Source organism: Helianthus annuus, chromosome 2 (genome assembly GCF_002127325.2).
Source record: "Helianthus annuus cultivar XRQ/B chromosome 2, HanXRQr2.0-SUNRISE, whole genome shotgun sequence".
NCBI lineage: Eukaryota > Viridiplantae > Streptophyta > Magnoliopsida > Asterales > Asteraceae > Helianthus > Helianthus annuus.
Genome location: NC_035434.2, coordinates 4004161 through 4013052, shown reverse-complemented (window position 1 = coordinate 4013052; position 8892 = coordinate 4004161).

Below are 8892 nucleotides of genomic sequence, written 5' to 3'. Positions count from 1 at the left end.
ACACATTAGAGAGTTTATAGAATACTTCTGTAAACATTGAGCTTGTAACCGAACCCTCATTGCATTAATACAAGTTGTGTTAATCGGTGAACTTGTGTGTGACAACTCGAAATTTAGAACCTTTCGTTGTAACTTGCTTGTACGTTATGTGATTAGTTGAATGATTAAACTTAATGATAACGTGAACTTTTATGTGCTTTGTTTTGTGTGCATTGTATGTATATATGTATGTGTGTTATATGTGAACCGAGAACCCGACACGAAACAACAAGGAACCCGACTCGAGACCATGAGGTCTCGAGTGACTAGTAATCGGTTTTGGGCCTTGGGCCGAGAACCTTTGGCCGGTTGGGCCATTGGGCCGAAAACCCTTAGCCGAAACCCATAAGGGTGCAACACTTGGAACTTTGACTATAAATACACTACCCTTAGTTAGTTCTTGCCATTTGTTGAACAATACAACACACACACTCTCCTACTTCTCTCTCTAAGCCTTAAGAACACAAACACACCTCCAAGACTCTCGGATCTAATCGGTTAGCACAAGGACTCTCGGGTTTGGAACTTTGGATCGGCACACACACACCTCACCAACCGGTTAGTATTTCTTGTTGGATATTGTTGAATGCTTAAGTGTTAAATATGTTCATGATGTGTTTGTGCTTGAATAAATGTATGATGAGATTATGTGACAATATGCTAAGTTGTTAAGTTATACATAATGTTTTGAAAAAGAAATCGGTTCATGAATGTTTCTTGTTATGAGTGGAACTATACATATTTGATGTTGAAAATGGGTTCATGGTATGACAAAAAGGTGAATGATGATATTGGTTGCATTTGGGTTTGATCCGAAAAGTTTGGGTGTTTATACTATGAAAATCGGCTAATGAATATGTTTGTCAAGTAGGATGCATGCTAGTAAAATTGTATCTTGATAGTTGTTCATGATTTTGGGTGAATAAGTGGTTAATATGTTATGAACTTGTTGAATATGTGTTTGAATATGTGAAGAACACTTTGAATGATAGTTAAGAATGTGAAAACCCTTGTGATTTTGATCCATCTTTGACTAGCAACCTGATTAGGAAAACTGTTAGTGGAATGCTATTGGTAGTTTCCGGATTTGGGCCTGATTATATTGTACTAATGGGACTGATACACCTGCATCAACACGTGAACTTGAAAACGACAGCTTACCGACTCGCAATCACCCGTTGCGACTCGCAACCACAGCGTGATGACTCGAGACCACGCGGTTGCGACTCGCAACCATAACAGGACAAGCCGAAACCACAGGATACGAGTCCCGTTGCGACTCGAGACCTCAGCATGATGAACCGAAACCATGGTTGCGACACCGGTTGCGACTCGCAACCATCCATGATCAACACACAGCATGACTCGAGACCATGCTTGCGAGTCCGGTTGCGACTCGAGACCACACTTTGGGCCTTAGTTAGTGGGCCGGACTTATGAACTTCTGTGCTACTGTTGATGAGTTATTTGGGCCTGTTATCACGAGCCCAACTGTTTGGACTTTGAACATGTGATTAACTGTTACCTATGAACTGTTACTGATTAAACGTGCTTGCCAAACGTGTTGAACATTTGTACACTACTTGGTTCGAATCTGATTATACGTGATATCCGTGTTAGGACGTTATTGACTACTTGCGACTTGATTGACTTTCTGTGATTAACTGCCGAGCAAACCGAGGTGAGTTCACACCCTTTACAAAGCATGGGATTCCCTGGGTTGGGAACGGGGTTAAGGAACGTGGTTCCTCGTCTACCTTGGGTAGGACGTCAGTGGTTCAGGAATGTAATTCCTCGTCCGGATGGACGGATAAACGTACTAGACTAAAACTCTATCACGAAGTCCCTCCTTTTTGTATCGACTAATCGCCGGGCCAATGGCGAGCGGGTCATTAGTTAGATAGCGCTATTTAGGTCTGACAAGCCTCACACCGTGCCGCAGAGGACGGGCGTGAACTAATGGATCTGGGGCACGTCAATGATGATAGACATTGATGTTTTCAGGGCACATAAACATGACTACAGTCAGCAATCGATACGGTAACGAGTCTAGTATACACATGGGGTAGCCCCCACGGCTGGAGAGCCAGATGATGCACATGGGGTAGCCCCCACGGCCGAAATGCCTGATAACTACATGGGGTAGCCCCCACGGCCGGAGTGCCGGAGTAACTGGGAACGAACTGGTCACGTTTTTAAACTATGGGGTAACCCCCACGGCAGGATGCCAGATAAAGTAAACTGTTTTCGAAACAACTAAAACGAACGCCCACCCGTGAACTCACTCAACTAGTTGTTGACTCGTTACTACATGCTTTGCAGGACCATAGGTACTCAGTGGGAGCTTGCATGGAGGAGGATCGTTGTGGGACAGGGATTGCTACAAGAATATGTTAAACTTGAAACTTTTGGAACTTATGTTATAATTTTAAACTTATGCTTCCGCTTGCAACTAAAACTTGTTTGTTTTGAAACACCAATCGTGATGGTTAAACTTTTATAACTACTTATATGCTTGTTCAGTATGATTGGTGGCTGGATCCTGGTCAGTCACGCCTCCAAGCGGTCGTACTCCGCAGGTGGGATTTTGGGGGTGTGACATTGTGTGTTTGTTTCTCTACTTGCTACTAACTCGGTTTGCTTGCTAGCTTGGATTCCGCACTCGCTAGTAGGTTTGTATAACAAGGTTTAGGTTCGTTATCCTCCGCGAAAAGGGACCTACAAGTGGTATCAGAGCCTCGCTCTTTACCTTGTTTAAAATCGGGTTTGTTCAAGTGTTTGGTGTGTTTGAACACTTGGTTTAGCACCCGTTTTTGGTGGTTTTCTTGCTTGTTTAAACTGAAAAACGTGTTCTAAACCTATCGGGAGTGTTCGGGGTCGGTTTGGGTAACATAAAAATCGTGTTTGTGAAACTTTGATTTTTCCGGCCATATTCCGGTTATCATTCCGGTGAACTGGACTTGAGGATATGGTTTGCCTATTTTGGTAAAATTTTTGAAAGTCAAAAAGTTTAGTGAAAAGTTGTTGCAGAACCATCCATTCTGCCGAAAGTTGGTACACCAACCCATCACCTTTTCACCAACCTATCACATCAAAGTCAGTTGTGTCAGAGCCTCTCGAAAGATATCTTTCGACATCGAAAGATCATCCTTCGATATCTTTCGATCAAGGAGGGCTCGAAAGATTTATATCCTTCGACCCATCCTTCGAAGTCTGAAACATATCCTTCGACAGAGGAATCTTTTCGAAAGACTAGTGTCCGAAAGATTAGGATCCTTCGTATTGGTGAATCTTTCGAGATCTGTTGATCGAAAGATAAGGATTTAACACGAAAGATAAGGATCTTTCAAAAGGGAATCCTTCGTGTTCTTGAGTCTTTCGAGATCATTGTTCGAGAGTCAACAGTAATCTTTCGAGTACTGTTGATCCTTCGAACAAGGTTATATCTTTCGATTGTGGTCTTTTTATTGTTAACAAGTTTCTGTGATTTCAGATCTTTCGACCAGGATCTTTCAGTTGTGGTATCTTTCGGATCATTCATTCTTAGCATTTATTTTGCTTATCTATCATGAATCCGAGTTGGTGGGGAAGTCCGGCTCCAGACAGTGGAAAATACATGGATACCAGTCAATCTCCATCATGGGCCGAATCTCCAGTTTCTACATCCTCACAAGCAAATGCCACTCCAGCTGGTCAATGGGCGTTTGTTTCAAATCAAACTCCGAGTATTCAAAGTCTTCTACTAAGCGAAAGTGAAACCGGAAGTTTGAACAGGCCTCCAAAGTTGATGCATCTTCATGAATATCCAGGATGGGTTGATCGTTTCCATACATACATTCTTGGTCAAAATACAGAGTTGTGGTTGCGGTTCATTACGGAATTCGATCAAACTATCGAGGTTGCTGCTTCTTCGACAGCTACATTTGCCGATCTTCCTGATGATCAAAAGAAGACGTATGACTTAGAAAAGAAAGCATACGCTATTCTCACTCAAGCACTGAGCAAGGATATTTATCATCAGTTCGTCAGTTTCAAGACTACGAAGAAGCTGTGGGATGCATTGAAGACAAGAGGAGTAGGTAATGAAGCCACACGTCAACTACGACGAGATCTACTGAAGAAAGAATTCGATGGCTTCACATGTATGGATAAGGAGTCCTTGGGAGATATGACAAGCCGTTTCTATCACCTGCTTACTGAGCTGACCAACTTTGAAGTCACAACGACTCCAACAGAGGTGGTAAAGAAGTTTGCCGATGCATTGCCTCCTCAATGGAATAACTTCCTGGAAATCTTGAAGTACAACGGAACGTTGAGAACTACAAATATCAACGATTTCGTGCAGCTTCTGGAGAACAAGGATCAGGAAGAAACGTTGAAGGCAAAGAGAGTTGCAGTGCCACAGAATCCAGAGATGTATTATGGCACCTCCACTACTTCATCTGCAAAAACTGGTTCACATGCTCCACTTCAGACGGCGTTTGTCACAAGCACGGATATGTATGGCAATCCAGTGCAAGTTTCTGTAAAGCCGCCTCCAACCACAGATCTGTATGGAAATCCAATACAACCACCTCCTCCTCCTCCTGCTCAACAACCACAATATGCGTGTTATGGAGGAACATCATCTGCTGCAGGTCAACAATCAAAGCCAAATACAGTACAGCTTGACACTTCAAGTTTTTCTAAAATCAGTGTAGAAGTAGCTAAGGAACACATGGAACTGCTTAACACTGTAGTGAGCGCGTACTGTGGGTTGATAGAAGGTCAGATTGGAAACATTAATCTGACACAAGAAGATTACAGGCAGATTGATAAGGAAGAGATGGACTTGATGGACATCAAGTGGGCCTTTGCGAGTGCTGTGAGAAGAGCAAAGGATTGGATGGAAAGTACTGGCAGAACCAGCTTGGAAAGTAAGCGAGACACCAAGTATGGGTTCGATAAGCAAGCTGTTAAGTGCTTCAACTGTGGTGAACGGGGCCACTTTAAACAGGAATGTACAAAGCCAGCCCAGCACGGGAATCAAAACCCCTTCAGGAACCAAGGCAACCAGCAGAACAGAAACAATGATCGTACATTGGTGCCTGTCAACAACCAAACCAACCGAGCACTTGCAGTTCAGGTGGATGAAGGTTGTGACTGGTCAATCCAGTTGGGTGGTGATGCTCCTGATGGAACAGCATGTTTTGCTCAGATTGTGAAGGAGCTAGTTCACACCAGTGGTGGAGAATCTTCTGCCAGTGGTGATGAATCGTCTGAAGATGAAGACTCCTCTGGATACAGCAGGAGTGTTGATGAAGAATCATCCAACTCTGGTGATGATCATGTGGGTGAGACATCTAATGTTTCGGATGATATTGACATTGATGAACTCTTGGGGGAAGCTGTAGCAGAAACTCAAAGAAGATCTATTCTGGTGGATCAAGCAGCTTACTCTTCGTCTTCTCTCCATTCAGCCTTTATGGCTAATGTCGACGGTTCATCAAGTCAGGTATGTGTCGATGAACCCACTGCTATTAACTGTGATGAATGTGATAGATTGCATGCTAGGTGTGCTGATTTGGAAGGAAACATGTCTGAGTTGCAAGCCAAACATGATGCTTTACAAGCTAGTTTGTTTGACTTGCAAGACAAACATAGTTCCTTGAGTGCTGATTGGTGTGACTTGCAAAGCAAGCATGAGGCTTTGCAAGAGAAATATGATGTGACATTCATCCACAATCAGAAATTGACTGTGGATCTCTCAAAATGCACAGAAGCCAACATGTTTCATGAAAACCATGAAAAAGAATTTAAGTCAATGATTGAAACATTAAAGAAAGATAAAACTGAATTGACAAAAATGGTTTCAAGAAAACAGACGGACATTAATTTGTATATCTCTCGTCTTGAAACAATGCAAAAAGAGATGGCTTGTGTGAAAACCGAAAGTGATGCGATCCGACTCAAGCTAGACAGTTATTTGAGTTCTAGCTATGTGTTAGATCACATCATTGACGTTCAGAAGGAAAAGAGAGATGTCACATGCATAGGGTACAAGAAGTGTCCACCACCAGTGAGACATAATTATGACGCCATGCCTGATGAAGAGGACAGGGTTTTCTTTGAACCTTCTGTGCCTCTAGATGTTAAGGAGTTTGCTGCAGGACTCGGATACCAAAAGGAAGTATCCTCAGATTCAGATGTGTCAGCAGATACATTTGTGAGTGCTGAACAGAATCAAGATCCTCCAGTTGTGATTGAGGATGCTGATTCGTCTGATGATGAATCTGAAGATACTGTCCCAGCAAAGTCTGATGCGGTAGTCAAAAATGAGGACATACCCCTTGAGAATCACATTCTATGTGATCCCCCTGTTCAACCCGCTAAGACTGTTGCAACTGAGTCCTCATCTGCAGGAGAGCCGGAGAGTGTGAATTTGCTGTACACTCTAGTTGGTGATGATAAAATTTACTCAGACAAAGATTTTCCCATTAAGAACGTTAATCAATCCTTAATCTGCAAAGTCTTTGAGAATTCGACGAGTAAGTTCTTGGGAAAGGCAGGACCTAAAGTTACAGTTACACAGTGTCCTCCTATTCCAAAGGCTGAAATTCGAAAGCAATTTGGCAACAAGAAACTGCCAACAGTGCCAACACAGCAAAATCACACCAAACCCAAAGGTAAAGCACCGGCTCAAACTAACAAGAAGCCGAACCAAAAGAAGAAGAAAAATGTTAACTTTGTGAAATCGACGGGAACAGACAAAATTGAAAAGTTTGAAAATCAATCTAACTTAGATTTTGTCAAGAAAGCTATTGTCGAGAAAAGAAATGAAACAAGCAGTTCAAAGCCTAGTACCTCGGGTTCACAAAGTTCAACATCATCGGCTAGACGATCACATGATTCTTCGGGGTTTGTAGAACGAAGATCATGTTTTGAGTGTGGAACCATTGGGCACATTATTAGAAACTGCCCATATCTTCATAAACAAAAAGGAAAGGTTGATGATCCCCGTGGCAAAACTGACCGTAAGCCAACTGTTTCCACAAAACATGATCCCCGCCTTGTAAAAGAAAGGGAAAAGAAACAGAAACGCCAACAGGTCAAAAAGATAGAAAAAGCGATTAAAACCGATGTGGTTCAAAAACAATCTGTTGTTGTAAAACCAGACAATTCTAAAACTTCAAATCATCAAGAAGTTAAACTTTTAAAGAAAAACACTGGTGAAACCAAACAGACTTGGAAACCAAAAACGGTTACTGAATCAGGGGGACCATCACAATTCACCAACCATCAAAGACAAGAAGTGATTGTCATTGATGAAAATGGAAGACCCAAGACCACAATGGCTTGGGTCCCCATCTCCAACTAATTCATTTGAGTTCATGTGCAGGGTGCTTCAGGAGGAACTATCAGTAGTCATTGGATTGTTGATAGTGGGGCATCCAGGCACATGACAGGCGACATGAAGCTTCTCTACGACGTTAAATCTATTAGAGGAGGTTATGTTGCTTTTGCTGGAGATAAAGGTGGATACATTACGGGTGAAGGAATGATATCTAACGGGATTGTCAGCTTTGACAAGATCAATTTTGTGCAACAACTTGATCACAATCTTCTTAGTGTTTCTCAAATCTGTGACAAGAAATTTTCAGTACACTTTGATGCTAATGGATGTTACGTGCTGAAACCCGGCTTCAAAATTCCAAAAGAATGGATTCTCTTGTCGGCTCCAAGAATAAATTGTGACAACCCTCACAAAACCAGGTATCCGTACGACTTAATTAATTATTAATTGTTGCCTAATTACTGTGCTTTACTGAGTTTGCTGATAAACTGCTACTTGAGTGTTGATACTTGTACATATCTGCATCATACTTTGATATTCCTGTCACTACACTACTTATTTACTGAACCTTAGTGACAAACATGATGCACAAAAGCACAGTAGCACTAAACGGATACACAGTGAACATGCTGATATAGCCGGCATCAGGCAAACACTGCCTCTAAAGGCCTGAATGAGCCAGAATATTTTTACTACACCCATAGTGTGTGTAGGGATACCAGGGTTGTATGATTTCGTCTCTAGGGATAAGATATAGAGATTTGGATGTGCCTAAAACGAACTTTAAGCACGAAACACAGCACTTTTATCAACACACTAGCTTCTAGCTAATTAATAAAGTGCCAAAATATGAGGAATTATTCCCGACACTTTGCAGAATAAATTGTGTCGCTAAAAATATTATTTATGACGCTTAACGGATATCTTAAGCACTTTAACGGATTACTATCCGACCGAACAACCGGACAATACCCGGAACATAAAAATATTGCCAAAATTAATATTGGTATTTTTTCTGAGCCAGTTAGGGTCCCTGATTACCCTAACACCCGCTTCTAATGCATTAAGCAACTAACGGGGTTAGTACCTTAAAGTAACGCACTTAACCAAACTAAACCGTAACTGAACGATTGAAAACGAACCGAGTACCGTTACAACTCAATGGAATCGGCCAACTAGTGGGGCCAAGGAGAGTACGCTTTTGAATATTTAATTGGATTGCACGAGGATCGAGACGACTTTCTCTATTTATACCCTCACCTCTCACACACACAAACACACACACCTCACCTTCACTCTCTCTCCCTCTCCCTCTCCCTCCTCTCGGCCGAGATCACCACCACCCCCACATCCGTTTTTCGGTTCAAGTCTTGATATTCCAAGCATATACAAGTGTTGGTGGTTACGTACAACGGAGCTCGGAACAAACGGAACGCGGAGGACCTCTACCGTTTGCTATTATCCACGCAGTTTTCGACTAGTTTCTTCCCTAGCCCCGAGCTAGAGGTATAACGTTTAAA